The sequence below is a fragment of the Xenopus tropicalis genome, chromosome 4 (assembly GCF_000004195.4).
Source record: "Xenopus tropicalis strain Nigerian chromosome 4, UCB_Xtro_10.0, whole genome shotgun sequence".
In the NCBI taxonomy this organism is placed as follows: domain Eukaryota; kingdom Metazoa; phylum Chordata; class Amphibia; order Anura; family Pipidae; genus Xenopus; species Xenopus tropicalis.
In genome coordinates this window covers 81987550-82001363 of record NC_030680.2, presented here as the reverse complement: position 1 = coordinate 82001363, position 13814 = coordinate 81987550, and the positions used below count along the sequence as shown (strand labels likewise).

Here is a 13814-nt window from a genome sequence, read left to right as displayed (position 1 = left end):
GAAATAAAAAGAATTCACTTCAAATCATCACTCCACAATTTGCAAGAATGTATATTACACTATACAAAAGTTTAGTAACATCTGAAACAGTTCCACAAAGACCTACACTTCTCCACTCTTGTAATATTTACACCAATGAATGTTACCATTGGACTTTTTTAGTTTACTAAGTAGCTTTTACACCTGCCAAGCTGTGGATAAGGAATGCACAAACTCTCTTATGGGGCGGCTCATTTTCTGACAATCTACATGGCATTATAATTATCATTTCATTTGTGGTTTTATTTTATCTTTACGATTGTTGTAAAACTGAGGCAAACCAAAAAAGTAATAACAATAATCAGGCCTGGATTTGTGGAAAGGCCACAAAGGCCCGAGCCTAGGATGGCACAAATTGGGGGGGGTGGCATGCCGCCCTGCCGCACCAAAATATTAAAGTTTTTCTCATATACGGAGCAATGGGGACCTCTCCCACACTGCTCCATATGTGATTGAAAAGACCCGCGCATGAGTGAGCGCGAGTTCGGGGGTGGGGAGGGCGACAGACAGGGGGCGGCCTCGGGGCGCCCAGCTTAGAAATCCAGCCCTGACAATAATTTATATGAAAGTGTTAAGACAGGAATAATTCTAAAGTATATTATATAAAAATTGTCAGCTGCATTGCAGTACAGGAACATTGGCAGAAACACACACGAACATAGGCAATCAAAAGGAAAATATTATTGCTTACACTGTTATGACATGTCCTTATCTAGAGGAAAGTGACTTAGACTTTGGTTTCACCTTAAAGTTTAATATGGTATCTAAATTTATAATTCTAATATTGGCATTGAATACATACCCATACCAAGAGTAAATAATCTTATTAATAAAAAAATGGGTGAATGAGTATGTGTGAATGGTGCATTCATAAAGCATATCAATCTAGTTTAGCCATCTCTCCAATTAGCCATGTCCCATTTTTAATCATATTTGCCTCACATTATATATGTAAATGTTCTTTCTGTTTAGCCCTTTGTGAGCCTGTCTCTCTTATTTATCACTTTCTGTCTTACTGTCATTTCCAACAAGTCTCAAGTGCTTACCTAAACCTGTACCCAAAATTAAACTTGTTACTTACTAGAGCGAACCACCCACACGGTCACAATAGACAAATCCATTGAGAAAGTTCATATTTCTTACAAACATACAAAAAAGAGGTGTTTTATCAATGCACATTCCCTGGTACCATGTTTCATAAGTAATTTGGTATCTATACAAGTGAATGTATTTTAAAAACAGGGGTTTTTAGTTACAAGTTTATGATCAAAAAATTAACAAGCCACAATTCCTTTACTGCTTAAGCTTAAATGTCTGGAAATTCCATTCATCTGGTGACTTTTTTAGATTTCCCACAGTTTTGGCAACTCTGCAATTCCACCAGCCTAGTCATTTCCCTCCAGTTAAGCAATCTTTTTATTTTCTCCCAGTTTAGCTATTTCTTTAAGGTACAGCCATGCATCAATATCATTTGCAGTTTCATTAACAAATAATATGGCAGTCCTGTTCCCGTGCCTTAAAGCTAACAGGGAACATTCCTGAATAGACCTTTAAATACTGAGTATGTATAAGGACACAATCTTGGTACTAATATATAGCTGTAGAACTATAGCAGATCTTAGTAAATTAAAGTTAAAACTTCCCATTGCACCCAATAAAAAGGGAAGATGGTCTGATGGCAGTGACAACAGTGGCAGTTAACATCCTTTTGCACAGTTGCTTGCTGGGAACAATGCAATCAGTAAAATCATGAGTATTACGCTAAAGACCCGACTAAATTTGACATTTCATGTGGCACAAATCACTTTAAGTGAATGAATCTTTAAACTACCCAAAATGTTTTACTCTGCTTAATACATGCATCCTAATGCATCACTTTCTTTGCAATTTATCCGAGTGATTGCCTTGCTGTGATGTCAAAAGTTTCTTATTAGAGGTTTCTCATGCCTTACGCCCAAGTGCTGCATGGCGCATTGGAAAATCTGACAGGAGCTCGTATTTGCCGGCTCTGTAAAAGCTGACAACCATGTCCAGGCGTATACCTTAAAAGCCTTGAGTGGCTGATGGTAAGATTTAATCTGTCACATGCAGTTCTTAGGATCTTCTATATCACACTGCTCTTCAAAATATATAATTAAATTAATGGAAACAGGTTTAGTCTTATAAATATATACTTGCTCACAATGAGGCTGCATACTGCCAATAGTACAATATTAGCTCAGCTGAAATATCTCCCTCTGAATATAAGTTCACATTAAATAGTTTTAAATATACTTCAGATGAAAAAAAGGAAAATAAATAAAAGCCTCCTTTTTAGTAATTTAAAGAGCAATGACTGTTATATGTTATATATATATATATAATGGCAGGTTATATATAGGCATTATGGTTGAACTTGATGGACGTATGTCTTTTTTCAACCCAACTTACTATGACTGAAGGTAAAGCCTCTGGGGTTTTTTTTTTCATGTTTTGTTTTTAATGGTTACAACACACAGTAACACAGTAGTTGTGAGGGTTTAAAAAACACACTCATACCATTCCACGCTTGTCTCAAATAATTTCTGTTTAGCTTTTTAGGAACATTTTACCCTGGCCCCAAAATGAGACCAGTCCTTGGATCAACATTGTGGTATATGTATCAATTGTATTTTCTTACTTGCTTAAGGGTAAAGGCACACAGGGTGATTCTACACTTCTTTCACATGGGCATTTTCCTGAGCATTAGTGGGCAGGTAACAAAAAACTTGAAATCAGTCCCCATTTATTCCTTTGGTAATTGCCTGCACCTACACAGGCCTGCACCCATGAGTGAACTTGGGGTTCATGAGGGCATCAAAGATGAAAACAGATACTTTTTTTACCAGGGTTGGACTGGGACTGGGAAAAATCCCGGTGGGCCCCGGCTCTATTGGGCCCCGGCGGCCCAGACCCTTCCCGGCACTCCCCTTGCCCAACCGCTGCTCCCAACGAGTTAAATTACACATGCACGGGGGAGGATGACTGGTGGGGGGCCCTATAAGGGGGGTTGGGGAGCCCCAGTGGGCCCTACACCCCCAGTCCGACCCTGTTCTTTACCTTATCATCATCACTAGGATTATAGTTGTGTAGCTCTCTGGTAACATTCTACTTAACTTCCTATTAGAAGATGATTAGAATTATAGTAAAGTAACAACTGTAAGACTATAGGCTAAATGTCTATCATCTAAAAACATGTTGCTTAACTGTATCCTTTCCTATATATGTAAAATGTCACAGATGCAGTAGTATTTCCATAATCATTGCATTCCAATTATAACAATGTTTTTAACAAAACTAGTTAAAAAAATATGAACTCATAAATTATTTTATAACAATTCATTTTTCTAATAAATCATGAATGTGTATTATACCCTGGATTTACTTGACAAACCAAAATGCAAAAACTGACTATCAATTTGAAACAAATCCATTGTTGTTTTATTTATTACTATTCTATAATGTCTGCCTATTCTGGGGTTTTCTTACTATTTTACGTTACAGGGATAAAACAAAACATGAATAGGTATGATAAGCTAACTAAGCTTTCCTGTAAAGCTGCTTTTGAGTTAATGTGATTCACACAGAGGTACAAAAACATTAAAGGAAAGTATTTACTCCTATTAATATTCATAAAGAATATGATATTATCCCTGCCTGCAAGAACAGTGGGAAATATGTATAAAATAAAGAGAAAAGAAAAAAATGAACAAAAGAATTGATAAAGTAACACAGTCAATTGATTCCACTGGATTGGTGAGAGCTTTAAAATGCCATACAATAACTAACTAAATACAAGTCCAAATGCCCTTGGTGCAGGTCAAAAACAAAAATATAATAGAAAGAGTGCCTCACACACAGGGACTTGATACAAAAGAAAAAGTGTTTTTATTGAAAAAATTCAAACGTTTCGAGCACAACCAGTGCTCTTCCTCAGGGATAAACCAACCAGTGGAAACAATGGAATTTTTTCGATAAAACACTTTTTCTTTTGTATCAAGTCCCTGTGTGTGCGTGGCACTCATTCTGTTATATATTATATATTATTATATATTATATCTTTTATATATATATATATATATATATATATATTCCCCTATAGATGTATGTTTCATTTATGTTTCTTTCTGCTTTTCCCCTGTCTGATTCTTTGTTACTGCCTATACGCCAGTTTTGACCTTTTGCAACTGAGTAATGGTATTCATTTATGTTTCATTTATGTTTCTTTCTGCTTTTCCCCTGGCTGATTCTTTGTTACTTACTTTTGACCCTTTGTAACTTTGTAACGGTACTCGATCCTTTGTGTGTCTGTGTTTTTAGAAGGATTTGGTGTTCTTGACTTCATTGGACTCTCTTTTCATTGGCTCTTAGTTTATTTAGCAACGGCACTACCCCCGACACGACTGCACTACGTTAGATCAGGCGAAACAGCAATGGTTTCCCTCTTTTTACGGTTTCAATCGGGCCACAGCAGCAGGGTTGGAGTGTGGGAGCACAAAACTATTCCTTCTGCAGGAGATGCTATAGGAACGCAGTGCTGGTTTATGTCCCATGAACTAATATTGAGTACGAACACCGTACTTGCTGACCATTCTCTTTAGCTTTTTGACCTATAATTGGTAAGCTGGTTCCTCCTTGGCTTTTTGACCTATAATTTGGAAGTCGGTTCCTTTACCGCAAGTACCTTGGGTATACCGCCTAACCGCTGCCTGCTTTATCCTAGTCACTACACATGGACAATGGCAGGCATGACATACTGGCAGCCCACCCATTTGCAATAATATTTACTAGAGGTATTTAGTTCTAAGCATAACAAGTAGAGTTGCTTACCCAAGTGAATGGATGGTTGCAAGAGAGTTGCTTACCCAAGTGAATGGATGGTTCAGGTTCTAATCCCCCAGACCCTCAGCATAGGGAGCCAGTTAGGAATCAATTCTATAGAGATAGGCAGGCACTCCAGAGTTCCAATAAAGTTGAATTACCGCTCAAGTATAAAGTAAATTCATAGTGGTTTTATTGATAAGTACACATATATGCGAAGAAGCCTTACGCATTTCATACCTTGCTCGGTACTTAATCATAGGCTGGAAAATTTCTTAAAGACACTGAGTATTTAAGGACAAATTAACCAATCAGATGGAGACAGTGTTGACCAATCATAAAAAGCTTACAATTAAGGTCAAGGTTACCGACCAGTAAAAGAAAAGACATTTTAATTAGATTACAGTAAAATAGGTTTTTTAAGATGAGCATTAAATGTGTGCAAAAGATTAAGTGCTCAAAAGTTAACCAATGTGCTTAGTTAAGGGGTATATCTATTATGCTGTGTAAAAAGTGGAGTAAAACATTACCGGTGATGTTGCTCATAGCAGCCAATCAGATGCTTTGCTTTGGTTTTATAACTGTTGAAATCTAATTGCTGATTGGTTGCCCTGGGCAACATCACTGGTAATGCTTCACTCCACTTTTTACACAGCTTGATAAATATAAATGTATATTTATACATGATTAAGTAAAGAAATCACGCAAAAATACATGTATACATATAAATGCACATACACATCTGTCTATTGCAGTGAGCTCTACACTTACAGAAGAGCAATTAGGATACATGGGTCCCACAAAATTATACATAAAATATTGAAATATAATCAATATGCAGATAACAATAGGTAAATAGTCTAGATATAAGTGGGACAATTAGAGTAAATATATATCTAGAGTGTATTACCAAAAATATAGTAAAAGAAGTGTGAAAAGTTAATCTTCATAGATTACGTAGGATATAAAAGAGATCTAATTACCAAAATACAGAATAGAGTGGTTATAATTATACATAACATGAGACGTCATAATCATAGTTCAGTCCTTCAGGTTGTCTAGTATATAAGTAAAAGATCCATTTGGTTTCTTTCCTTGTTAGAGTATTAGTTATGTTACCACCTCTAGGGTCTGGGTGTATTTTATCATTTAGCATAGACAAAAGGGATACGGGTGGGTTGTCCGACCGACTCTACATTGCATTCCCTAACCATATGTTCATGTTCATTTAGGATAAGTGCCGGAATGACAAAGCTTAGTGAGAAGCCAGAGTGTGCCAGAAGCTGTTGAGCTGGTATCCCAGTAGGGGAGAGACAGAAGGGCTGAGTGAGTAGCCCAAGTGTTCATGAGTGTAAGAGTCGCTGCGGATGTGTGAAGGTCATTGGGAATAGAGAGATGCCCCAAGAAAAGGTTACAGAATGTGAGAGTTACCCTGGTAGGTGAGAGCCCCAGAGAGGGGACAAATCATAACCATGTTCTATTATCTGTTTGCAGAGGAACTGTGATGTTTATGTTGGGAGCAGTTTACCCCAAATAAATCTGTGTTTTTTGCCAAACGAAGTGGTGTCCCTGTCTTTGTGAACCTGAATCTTTGCTACCCTGCCTACCATAGCTACTTTCCCCCCAAAATTACATGCACAGGCAGACAGCATGTCACAATATGTATATATATATGTGCATGTAATTTTGGGGGGACATTTGCTATGGTAGGCAGGGTAGCAAAGATATAATCCTTGTTGAAAACAGGATTCATGCATTTAAAATAGCTCTGCTAGAATTAGCACATCAGCAGCACCAGAATATTACTGTGTATCTTTCTCATATTCAGCTTTGATGGTTAGGATATTATTCCCACAGATGCCAGCAGGGTGATAATCTGATTGTCGCAAATAATAATCTTGTGAAGAAGAGTGCATTTATATTTTAAATCCATATTTATCCTAACTATTTTATACATGGGTGCTAGGCCCACTTAAGTAACGGAACTATTAAAGCTGAAAGCAGGTTGCATCCAGTACCTTAGGGAGCTCATCCACTATAAATACTATATTATACATGATGGTGTGAGACTTGAGAATGAAAAATGTTATCCTGCCTATTTAACTTCTTGAATAACCTATATTGTGTGTTCTTTTTTTATATTCTCTAGTAATGTTTTGATTCATTATTTAAAAAATTTCCGAATTTATTTTGAAACTGTTCCTTACAGATTAAAAGCAAAAGCTAGTTGCGTTTGTTAAACTGTTTTCAGATTTTATATTTTTCTTGTAGTAAAACTCACTGCCACTGACCACCTCCACCAATTATGCCAGTTAGAATATAGCACTGAAGTTGTTGCAATGGTGTGTATTTTTTATTTTACTGGAAAGCACCACCATTTTAGGGGGTTTGCACCCCTTTCTATCAGGTTCAAATTAGGTTAAATCTGATAAAGGGAGATGCAGAAACCATTAAAGTGTTTCAAGTAAAATAAATAACAAAGACTGAAGCAGTAACTGTTAGTGCTAAGACTACTTTTTTTTCTAACTTGCTTATTTCCCAGACCACCTTTATGTTTTTCTTGAAATACTGTATTTCATCTTATACTAAAAACATGGCTCTGTTTAGGTATAAGATTTTTCTGTCCATCTGCATTTTACAGGAAAGAAGCAGGAGGAGAAAATATATTTGGTAATGCCCCTAAAATACTAAGTTTTAAAATGTAATCACTGCTGGATTTATGCATCCTAATAGTTTAGTAAACATCATTGTATTTTACAATGAATGCACTAAGATTGTCAAAATACTACTTACAAAACACTGTACTTCATATGGCCTTTAGTTTAGGAATGTATTACACTGTAGTAGAAAGCTCACACAAACCTTACATAATAAAAAAAATGTGGTGCAGAGTTGTAATCAAGTGGATGGTACTACCAACTAGTAAGCCTTGGGAGCATGTGGGTGTTAAATAAGTAAAACACAACTGACAATAATGTCAGTAGAGTAGGTATTGGTGGTAAATAATTGCAAGAAAGAAACAAAAGGACAGAATAGTGAAAACATGTTTCTGCCTTGTCACAATAAAAGTTACAATAACAAAGTAACAATAATTTCTATAGGGCCAATATATAATCCACCCAACATTGTATCTTTGGACATATTCCATAAATAGTAGAAGTAAAGTTGAGAGTGTCTGTGTTTTTTTTAAATCAAAGTATCAAGTCATGAAATTGTAAGTGTAAAATGTGTGTACCTGTATATGTGTAAATGTTGCACAACTATCTAATTTCCCAAACTAATTTGATGTGAAATAAAATAATTGTACACATTTCTGCTGAAATCAAAATACTCAGCTTACTAAATTACACAACTTGATTAATGATTTAGCTTTTTATTTATGTCTCCAACACCACATTAAATGGGCTTATTTATCAGTTTTTGAGTTTGTGAATTGCACTTAATAAATATTGGACATTCGAGTTTTTGAACCATAATTCGAGTACTGGGAATTTTAGTCAGAAACTTGAATCATGGATGAAAATCGAATTTAAATGTTGATAAACCACTCCCTAATAGTGTACATTTCATGAGTTAATAAAAATATGCACCTCTATAAATATCATCACCTTTAACTTTGTAAGGGACTCTTCCCACTGATTTCAGAAATGGTGATGGATGGTATTAAATTATGATTAAGTAGTATAATACAGCTTCATAAATAGCCCTTTTATACACCACAAGTATGGAATGGATATTGCCATCTGAATGTAGGAAATACATACACATACTGTTTGAGAAATGTATCAAAGCAAAACTGGGGCACTTCTGAAACATGATTGCATCATATTTATCATGTGGCCATATTACTTGCAAATCAAAGGAATGTTGTTGTTGATAAATATAAATCAATCACTTTGCCCAAGAACTGCTCTAGATTTATATTGAAAAATATGGTTATATGTCTCTAGTGGAGGTAAGATTGATACCAGCAAAAAAAGCACTCAATGTATCTACTAGAAAAAGGAAACCAGGATACTTAACAAAAATTAAGAATAACTGGATTTATGTCTACTAAATATAATGGTTTGTTTGTATTCAGTAGAAAAGTATTTATGCAAATTGGGCTAATTTTAAATAATTTTGAATTAACCCTTTCGTTTAAATAAATTGTTTACGGGGTTGTAAACTTATAAAACTGTGTCACCTCAGCCCCATATTGTATATGGATGCAGAAACAAAGAACATGGAGTAAGAATTGTGATTCCTGTTGAGCCCTGTAAAGTTTTTTAGTGTTTTTCTATTTGCCAGACTACAGATTCCAGCATGTTTAGACCATTGATAAAATGTGGGAATTTGTAGTCCAGCAAGTTAAGCAAATAGTGTGTATATCCCCTTTAAAAAGCATTTTTATGAATATAGATATATTTATATTTGCAGACTAGGTTCTACCTAATAATATTACCAGACAACAAATTTGTGTATATCTTATTTTGGCCTTCTAATATGCAATTCTGAAGCTGTTAATGCCCTTTTTATCACTTAATGGTTTGTATAGAATTCTGTGGTAATTCTACCGCTTTGAATTCCCCTAATAATTGTATTACCCTTATTTATAAAAATGAATGGTGATTTTTAATAAACTAACTCTGTGCTATTGATAGATATTAATAGGCCAACTTAAAGATGTCAAATCCAAGCAGCACCTCAGTTGCCAAAAGCTTTAAAGCACAGAAACAAAAACAAATTATAGTTAAATACTATAACAAACCACTGTTCTGCTTTACTCTTAAAGAACTGCAGGTGCTAGATAGGGATGTAGGGAACCTAAAAAAAAAAGTTCGCGAACTTACGCCAAAACCCGCGAATATTCGCGAACTTTGCGAACCCCATAGACTTCAATGAGAAGGCGAACTTTGAAACCTAGAAAAGCCATTTATGGCCAGAAAACTGATTTTAAAGTTGTTTAAAGGGTGCCACGACCTGGACAGTGGCATGCAGGAGGGGGATCAAGGGCAAAAACTTCTCTGAAAAATACTTTGTTGGCACAGCGTTGCGCAAAAAACGCAAGCTATTCTAGCGAAAATACACGGCTTTTTTGCTATGTCGCGCTAAACACCATGAAAACGGGTTTTGCGGAAAAACGCCATGTGTGACTTGAGCGGCGTATTGTACAATACTTTTGCGACGATAAAAAACGCGGCGCGAACCCAAACTGCGAACATACGCGTTCGCGAACACCCGATGTTCGCACTAATTTGTTCACCGGCAAACAGTTCGCTACATCTCTAGTGCTAGAAAGTGGCTACAAATAGTTGCACATTTGTAGTTGTATATTTTTCTACTGTTATCAGTCTCCTAAAGTGTTATTTAATGCTATTTGGCTATTTGACATTTAATCAACCCACTACCCAACTAACGACAAACTGAATTCATGTGAAATGATTTAGGTTCCCTCAATGCGGCACACATTTTGGCAGCATATAAAAATATATCTTTTACCACTGTCAAATCAAAGGGGTTTCTTGAACACATCTTTCCTATTGTATATTCTGAGACAAAAACTTTGTGCAGGGTTTCCCCTGCAGTCTCCTTAACTTGGAAGTCTACTGCACTCCCATTACCCCAAAATAATCATGCTTTAAATGACATGTATACCCTACACACAAAAATTTAATCAGTGAACAACCTCTTTGAAATCTTTCAATACCTGCCACACTGGTTGTCCAGAGGTTAATAGTAAGGCTGCAACATCTTCTTAATCACTTAGATTTCCTTCTCCTCCTGTAACCCACTCGGCCTCCTCCCTCAGGAGTTTGCTTTGATCTCTGGCTTGCCAGACATGCTCAGTAGTGATAAGTGAATTTTTTCATCAGGCATGGATTCGCAGTGAATTTCCGCATTTCGCCATTGGTGAATTGTTCCACAAAACTTCCATGAAAATTCGCCACAGAAACTTTTTTGCACAAATTGGGCGCGGTAGTGGCAAAAAAGTGCTCGGTCATGGCAAAATAGCGCGGGCGACAAAAAAAAGTAGCCGTTTTGCAAATTTTCTTGGCGTTTCGTGAATTTTATGGTGAAGCGAAACGGGACAGATTCGCTCATCACTAATGCTCGGTTGTTCTAAGCTCAGATTACTAAACACGCCCCCAGTCTAGCAGCCAGTGAAGAGATGGCATTGCTGGTTCCCATAGAAACTCAGCTCTAGCTGTCTGCTTCATTTTTTTTCTCCTGAGCTCAGCTTTACCATTACAGTGCTCAAACAAAGCAGAAATTTTAGACAGTTGTGCCTGTGTGAGCCTGTATTCTTGATAAAAAGTGTATGCTGAATAAGGGTCTGTGTGTGTGTATGCTGTTTGCAGATTTAAATGTATCTGATTATGTATCAGAGGAAAAATGGCCATCGGGTGAAAGCTGCTATTTGCTTTAGGAAAATGTGATAGTGCTAGAAAACGAAGGGGATATATGAAATATAAATTATACAATTTGGCTTGGGGAGACGTGCCCAACTGATATACATTGTAGGTAAATGTAGGCTTTACATGTCCTTTAAAGAAAGGGAGAACTAGTCAGAAAGAAAGGGAGAACTGCATTATGACACTTGCTGCTTTGTTTGAAGTATGAAATCCTAAAGGGGTCGTTCCCCTTTGTACAACATTCACAATTCTAAGAGTTCACATTAATAGAACAATCTTTGCCATATAACACAGTTAACAAAAAATGTTCCGCTGAAGAGATATTCACCTCAGAATCATCCCTTGGCTGAGCCTTCACTTCTGCACAGACCCTGTGCTGGGGGAGGGGGTTAGTGACCCCTATAAACACAACAGTTGTTTTTTTTTAACCAATTACTTTTCAATTTATGCAACGGTTAGAGTGCACAAGCAACCAATGAATTTGTCCAATAGGATAAAAGTAAGGGCAAAGCCTGGACATGTGATGTTAGCTTATAAAAAGTTCTCTGTGTGTCAGATTCAAAACAGGCCACTCCCATCCCTTTAGGAAACTCACCAGAGAGACAGAAGGAGGACTGATTTACAGGTATAAAAAGTAGCTTTTACAGCTATAGGCCACGGTTGTGTAAAATGACCCAGATTTATAATGAATGAAGATTGGCTAGAAGTAGTCAGTAGTAGTGATACAGGGACATCTTGCTAATCTGTGCACAAAATCTAGGTCATATAAACAAGGATCGAATCCCCGGTTTGCTGTTTTCTATCACATGTTCACAGAATCCAAATGACATCTTAAAAAAGCATTCAAGTGCTAGAAAGTGACAGGCTTGCAGTCAGGATTTAGTGTAGCTAGAGAGATACACAAAAATAAGCTATGAAGGGTCCAGAAGCCACAGGTTTTTATTACATTTACTTTGACTGTTGTTCAAAATTTGCAGAAACAAAACAAAGCTGAGAAATATCTCCTTAAACCAATCAAATAACAGCAGAGGCAGCTATAGTATTTTGAATTTATATGAAGACAAACATACTGGGGCTCATTTACCAATGCATCGCAGCGCAGTAATAGTCGCAGAGACAAAACTTTTGCCCTGCGCATAAGCATATTTAACAGTATAGTGCAAACACGGTCGCTTAAAGTTTCATGCGCTAGTTTTGACGCAAACTGCTGCGCCATACAAACATGCACATATGATGGCGCAAACCTGCACATATGATGACGCAAAACTTGTCATAAATTATGTGCATAGATGGCGCAAGCTAATGCTCTAATAAGCCCGTACTAACTACGTGCTCCCTAACTTACCAACCCAGTCAGTTAGTTGTTAAATGGAAAAAAGATATGAAAAGCTCCATCACATTAACAAGGGAAACTGCATTTATAGATTAGAACAAAGTAAAAAAATGGTAAATGTTATTAAAACATTGTAAACAAATTAACAATTATATTTTTATAATAATGCTAATTAACATATCATAAATCTGAGAAACTAACATGGTTTTATTAATGACATACCTAAATTAGTCTATCGTAGCGCAAATCTGCGAATATACTAGCGCAAATGGTGAAGAACGTGCAGTCAGAACTACGCCACAAATGAACAGGCGTAAAGATTTCAATGCAGCCATGCCGGCGCAAATCTGCCCCTATATACGCGCAAATAGCACATATATAGGCGCAAAGTGCACACTCACGCAAAAATTGGGCACGCCCCTAGCCACACCCCTAAAAAACACGTTGTTGCTTGCGACATTATTGCCCAGTATTTGCGACGTGCATAAAAAGAACTGGCGGAAAAATAAATGAACCGACGCAATGTAACGCATATGCAATTGCGTGTGCACACAAAATGGCGCATAATCATAATTGCGTCAGTTTGTGTGCTGCGATGCATTGATAAATGAGCCCCACTGTGTCTTGTTAAAAGAAATAATTTCATGAAACTGCCACATATTGTATCAGGTTTATTTTATTTTGCTCTGGTGTTTATAGTGAAGGGACGAACAAAACCACAATAACTTCTCATTAGAAATGATAACTATTACCCCATATTTTTGTGCTTGTGTAAACGCTATGAGTAAATTGCTGCAATCACTCACTGTGGGTGACATATTAAGGGGTTCATGGATTAATAATGTTGCATCACTGCATCCTGCTCTCCACCTTTACTGTGTTAACTGTCTTTATGTGTATAGGTTTAGTAAATATAGCACTTATATTTTTCTTATCATACAATGCAGGACCCCCGTGTCTACTCTTAGAAGTTATGCAAAAATAATAGAATGTGCATACTTCTATGATGGAATGATATTGGAAGACACAAGATAGCTGTGAAAATTTTGTATAAAGCCCTGTTGCAGTTCTTAAATTGTTATTAATGATTAATATATTAATCTCATACCTAATGTATTAATAACTGCCACTGGTTCTTAAATTGATACTCCTAATTGTGGGAGATGTTTCACATCTTAAAACTGCAAATAAATGACAAACAGAAATAC

At 36.5% G+C, this 13814-nt stretch overlaps 1 protein-coding gene across 3 annotated transcripts in view; it reads right to left on the bottom strand.

Annotated features, from left to right (window-relative positions):
- The window catches only part of negr1 (neuronal growth regulator 1), a 282343-nt gene that overhangs the window by 153964 nt on the left and 114565 nt on the right, over positions 1 to 13814 (bottom strand). The gene's annotated exons all lie outside the window — the stretch shown is intronic.